This window comes from Trachypithecus francoisi, unplaced genomic scaffold (genome assembly GCF_009764315.1).
Source record: "Trachypithecus francoisi isolate TF-2019V2 unplaced genomic scaffold, Tfra_2.0 Lachesis_group13, whole genome shotgun sequence".
NCBI classification, from domain to species: domain Eukaryota; kingdom Metazoa; phylum Chordata; class Mammalia; order Primates; family Cercopithecidae; genus Trachypithecus; species Trachypithecus francoisi.
This window is the reverse complement of record NW_022681458.1, coordinates 58,991,263-58,997,225: the sequence shown is the minus strand read 5'-3', so window position 1 is coordinate 58,997,225 and position 5,963 is coordinate 58,991,263. Positions and strand designations below refer to the sequence as shown.

Here is a 5,963-nt window from a genome sequence, read left to right as displayed (position 1 = left end):
ACTGACCATGGAGTGGTTCTGGCCAGTCTAGGCAGGACACAGTGAGGGTTTTTGTGTCCCCTGCTTCACCTTTTGATGTCAGAGGACTGAAAACCCCACCCTCAGATCATGCTAACACCACCAAGTCTTACATAGTGGAGAATTCAAACACATGGGAAGGGTGTTAATTCACAAGACAGCCTATACTATATAAATAAGACCAAAAAATGGCCATCAGTTCGTGACTTTATTAACTTATATAACTAACACGCTTTTTATAGTTATAAACACACTATGTGAAAAAAATTTGAAATATAAACTCTTAAACCATGAAAACATAAGTCAATATTCCATTACTTCAAATGTTAAATATTTCTATGAATGGCCATCATGATTTGAAGCTAGCAAAGTCATCAGTTAGGTTTGCTACATCCTTTTTGTTCTCCCAAGCTGTTTGAGCTTTTATGTTAACACCTATACTACTACAATGAGAAAACAGATTGCTGTTGATGGGAATTATTTAAAAAAACAAAATAAACACAACAGTTTTTAGGAGAAACTTGCCCTTATATACTCCCTTATAATTGCCTCAACAAATTCAAGATGGTTATACTTTTTTAAAAAGTTTTTCATGATTTTATTAGAAAGCAGTAACTGCGTTTCTGATAGGCCTTTCTGATAGGTCACTTGAGAATGACTTTTGCATTATTCATGCATTTTCCACAATAGACACTTCATGTCTTTGAATTCTTTTAGTTGAAGTAGGAAATGCAAACAAATCGGCAAATGGACTTAGCCCTTGAAAGCTTACGTCCAGCTGAGTAGTTATGATATCAATCACATCATGAAAAACTCCTTTTACTCAAAAAAACTGCTGAAGTTCAGAGGGTTGTAATTTTTTTTTTCTCAGCATAGGACAGACTGAAAAAGAAAATGAACACCATCTTAAAATATCTTTGGATGCTGGCAAAAATTTAGGGAGCTTTCTGATATGAGAAAAATATGCTTTTGCCTTTAAGGCAACATGTTGCCCATTACGTATTAATAAATTTGATTCAACAAAGACTTTCTTACCCATTGCTAAAAATCAACCAACTATAAACAGTCACCACAGTTCTGTTTTTGCCAGTGCCAAAATGATTTCCAAATCCTTTCAGCTAAAAAGCCAGCAAAGATCAAAGAGTTTTCACATGAGCTCTCTACATGGCAATGAGATACAAGTGCCATCTTTTAGCATATTATAATAATCCTGTTGTGCAGTACTCCTTTCCAATGACCTGTAAAAATTATATATTCAGAAAGGCATTTTTCTTAGCTAAAGGGAAAAAGTATGAATTAGGAAAGGTACATTTAACAAGCTCAATGATCTATTATAAGTTAATACAGTTTTTCCCCATTCTGTGGAGTTCAGAATTACAAATGCTTGGTTAGCCATAAAAAAAAAAATGGAATCTGAATGTTAGAGTGCAACCTGACAAAATGATTTATTTACTCCTTAGTCATTGAAATAAATACATGTTCTAACCTTTATTGCTTTTCACTTACTCTGTTATGCATGCCTTGCACCAGATTAAAATATGTGCACTAGCACAATACTATAGCCAGATCTTAAAACCAAAGAAAGACAGAGGAAGGAAGGAAGGAAGGAAGGAAGGAAGGAAGGGAGGGAGGGAGGGGGGAGGGAGGGAGGGAGGGAGGGAGGGAGGAAGGAAGGAAGGAAGGAAGGAAGGAAGGAATTCGGTCAGATGAACTTAAGTGCAATTTCTTTTTTTGCTAATGATACCATACTAATTTTCCAATGCATTCACCTATCCATTGACCATGGTTACTATCATTGAAACTTTCACTTGAGCCTCTGTTCAGTTTTGACATTACCATGTTGAATAGTCATTATTTGTTTTACTGTCTGCCTCCTTCATCAGATGATGAGTAGTGACCCTAGTTTTACAATCAAGATCCAATGTGTAAAGTCTGTCTCCTCTACTATATTATAAGCTCTGTGACATCAAGGACCAAATCTGGTTCATGTACATGCCAAGCATTTAGGACACTATGTCCTGTGTATTCATTGATTCAACAAATATTTATGAGGACTGTTGTGGCTTGAATGTGTCCCCCAAAAGTTCATATGTTGGAAATTTGGTCCCCAGTGCAGCAGTGTTGAGAGATGGGACTTCTGGGAGGTGATTGGTTCACAAGAGCTCTGTCCTCATGAGTGAATGAATCTACTTCTAGATTAATGGATTGATGGGTGATCGAGGGAGTGGGTTAGTTACCACAAAAGTAAGTCTGTTATAAAAGTCAGTTTGGCTCTCTCTGGTGAATCCCACCCCCACACCATGTGATCCTCTGTGTTACCTCAGGACTCTACAGAGACCCCACTAGCAAGAAGGCCCTCACTAGATGAGAACCCTTGACCTTGTACTTCCCAGCATCTAAAATGGTAAGCAATAAATTTCTTTTCTTTATAAATTACCTAGTCTCAGGCATTCAGCTATAGCAACAGAAAATGAACAAAGACAAGGACCTTCTCTGCACAGGGCCCTTTTGATTGCAAGAAATATAATCTAGTCAAATTAATTAAAATGAAAAAGAGTCTGTTTCTTAATTCTCATCCTCTCGTGCTTCTTTGCTTCTCTGTGTGCATCTGCCCCAGTCTTTTTTCCTGATTAGCACTCTCTGATGCTCTGTCCCCATAGCCTGTGGAAATACAGGAAACTTCACAATGGTGCACAGTCCATACTCCATGAAACTTTCTGCTTAAGTAGCCACCACAACCCTCAGCCTCTTGATTCTAACTTAGTGAGAAAAGTCTGGTAAGAATCCACCATTTACAAGCCATTGGACTAACTCCCCTTGGATCAGTTTTCTTCCCTCATTTAATCAGTTGTAGCCAGGGAGAAGTCATATATTGGGATCAGAGTGTGCAGTCACAGAAGGAACTCCCATTAGCAATATCTCCCCTTAAACGAAGTTATAGGTAGGGCAGGTAATTGTAGACAAGACTAGTTAAACTGTGTTTTTAGTTAGCTTTGTTTTGTATTTTATCATTCTGTCCTCAGTATTTAGCACATAGTAGGTATTTTAAAAACTATATTCATTGAACTGATGTTAGGATATAATATAATATATTACTTCCAACTTTTATAGTTTATGTGAAATGGGGAAGGCAAGTGGAGAGGCTGATGTTTTGGACTCTGGACAGATATAATACATGCCTGCTGCCAGGATGAATAGATTTAAAGCTGGCAATTTGTATTTCTTTAACTTTCCTATTCGAGCATTCTTTTAAAATGAAAACTAACTCTTAGCATATCAAGCTTTAAAAATAACCAATTTAAACAATTAAAAGAGGAAATGGAGATATGCTAGTATATAATTTATATGGAATCCATTGCCCACTATAACCATTTTTGAGGACACTCTGCATTTTAGAAGTGCCACAATAGCATATTCTCTCCTTTTCTGATTCCCTTTAAAACTTAAGTCACTTAGAATGACATGAGGGGTTCTATTACTAATTTGAAGAGTAAAAAGCAAGGGAACAAATTCCCCTCTAATAAATTATCCCCACAGAAAATATGCTTAGAGGTGGGAAAGTCCGATGGCTAGACTGACACTGCAGAGTTCCACTGGTAGAGATGCACTTTGTGTAATATTGGGAGCAAGTAATGAGAAAAAATTCTCTTTGTTCTTGTGGAGGGATGCTTTGGGTGCTCATAGGAGCATTGACTACCTTCTCCATCCCTTCCCTTTAAATAAATCAGATTTTGTAAACAGTGAAAAAACCAAGAGCAGATGTGATCATTTAAGCTAGGAATGCAGCCACACCAGGTGTCAGAGCATGTTGTGAGCACCTCTACCTGGGTGTTCCCCCTAGGGCTACAGCTGCTCTCAAGGTCACTTCCTCTCCCACAGACAGGCAGTGAAACTCATTCTGAGGACTCACCTTCTGTACACACTTTTAGGAACTTCTACTTCCAAAGGTACCATGAAGTTAATAATTGAAGCAAAGTAGATTTCTAGAATAGGCTTCACATAGGGTGGCTTGCAGCATTTAGAAGCTTTTCTCTAGACACCACACCTATTTTCCAACTGTAATATTCTGTATAGAATGCAAATGTTCAGACTTTGCTTTTCAAAAAGGTTGTATGGTTCACAGCTGAAGAGAGAATAGTTGAGAGTTGAGTGATCTATCCTTCAAACCAGAGGCATGATATTCCTTCACTTACCAGCAACCCTTGGACCTCTGCAAGGATGTGACAGGAACAGCAGAACTCACTAGAGCAGGCATCAGCTGCTCCCTCTAGACACTTTCTGGGTGCTGTGACCTCCAGCAGCAGAGGCATTCATTCTCCAAGGGTGTTCTATGAGCCTTATTGGTCCTCCCTGTATGATCAGCTGCCAAAGAATTGCCAGTGCAATCTTGAGACTAGATGAGGAGTTACACTGACAGGATAAAATTTCAAGGCTTGCTAATCTTTGTGCATGATGACATGAGATCATCAGACCAGCTTGACTATGGGAGGCATTTCTGTAAAGGGGTAAGATTACAGTTAAGTGGCTCACAGCTCCTGTCTTTTCTATGAAGTACTGACTCTAGCTAGGGGTGAGTCACCAGAATAAAATGATCATTTATTTCAGGACAATGACCTGAGTAGTCACTTTGAAATTTCTCTGATGGCCTCTCTTCTTTGCTCTTGGCTTTTCACTTACACTTTCATTACATTTAAAAATAATTAAAAATTATTTTTCTGCTATGTGGAATGCCTTTTTGATCTATTGCCAATGCTTTCACCTTTTGTCTATTTATACAAGGGGCTCAGATTCTGCATCTTCTCCCCCTGACATCCCAGACAAGTGATTTGTCTCAATGGGAGAAATCTTTGAAACCATGTTTTTGGGGCAGTTTCCTCTCCCTCCCTGTCTCCCCCGTTCCTGCTCCTTCTCCCTCTCCCTCTGCCATGTAAGAAGTACCTTGCTTCCCCTTCGCCTTCTGTCAAAAAAAAAAAAAAAAAAAAAAAGAAACATGTCTTTGTGTTATCATTGAGTTGCCCCTATTACAGGTGTAGAAATCCCCAGCTGCCTGTATCTCTGATGCTTCTCCACAGGAACAAAATGAAATAGAACCACTTGTTCCCAACATGAAGCTAAGGGCATCTGTACCAATGGAGGTCTGCGGCATCTGTCTAGCCACTGGCCTTTCCAACCTCAAAGTCAGATTCTGAGAGTTACACGGGGTAGGAAATTTGAATAAACAGACAGAAAGATGAAATAAAACTAGACGTTGACTTCAAGGCAGTCCCCGAATCAAAGGAGACAGAGATAATAATAATTACATTATGATTCAATATGTACTATAATAAAGGCATTTATAAGGTTTAGAAGAAACAGGACGGTGTGGTAAGGAAAGGGAAAGTGATGTTTGAGCTTACTGTTTACATTATGATCAGGAGTTTGCCAGCCAGAATAAGAGAACATTCCATTCCAGAGATAGGAAACAGCATGTGGAAAAGCACAGAAGCTTCCAAGAGCAACTGTCGCAATTGTTCTGGATACTGCAATAACATTTGAAAATACAAGCTTTACATCTTATACATTTTTGTGTATAGTATATACAAATATAGTATAACATACATATAGTATAGAGCAGTATTAAAATTAATTTTAGCATTGTTGCCTGTTAAAGTTACATGAAGAGGCCGGACGCGGTGGCTCAAGCCTGTAATCCCAGCACTTTGGGAGGCCGAGACGGGCGGATCACGAGGTCAGGAGATCGAGACCATCCTGGCTAACACGGTGAAACCCCGTCTCTACTAAAAATACAAAAACTAGCCGAGCAAGGTGGCGGGCGCCTGTAGTTCCAGCTACTCGGGAGGCTGAGGCAGGAGAATGGCGTAAACCCGGGAGGCGGAGCTTGCAGTGAGCTGAGATCTGGCCACTGCACTCCAGTCCGGGCGACAGAGCGAGACTCCGCCTCAAAA

General features: G+C 39.3%; 1 long non-coding RNA gene across 1 annotated transcript; it reads right to left on the bottom strand.

Annotated features, from left to right (window-relative positions):
* Nucleotides 1-220: 220 nt before the first annotated feature.
* On the bottom strand, nucleotides 221-5,673 carry LOC117094768. Its single transcript, XR_004441669.1, has 3 exons — nucleotides 4,212-5,673; nucleotides 3,929-4,141; nucleotides 221-2,679 (listed from the first exon to the last, which is right to left on the bottom strand). It is a non-coding gene; the product is annotated as an uncharacterized LOC117094768 (long non-coding RNA).
* Nucleotides 5,674-5,963: the final 290 nt, after the last annotated feature.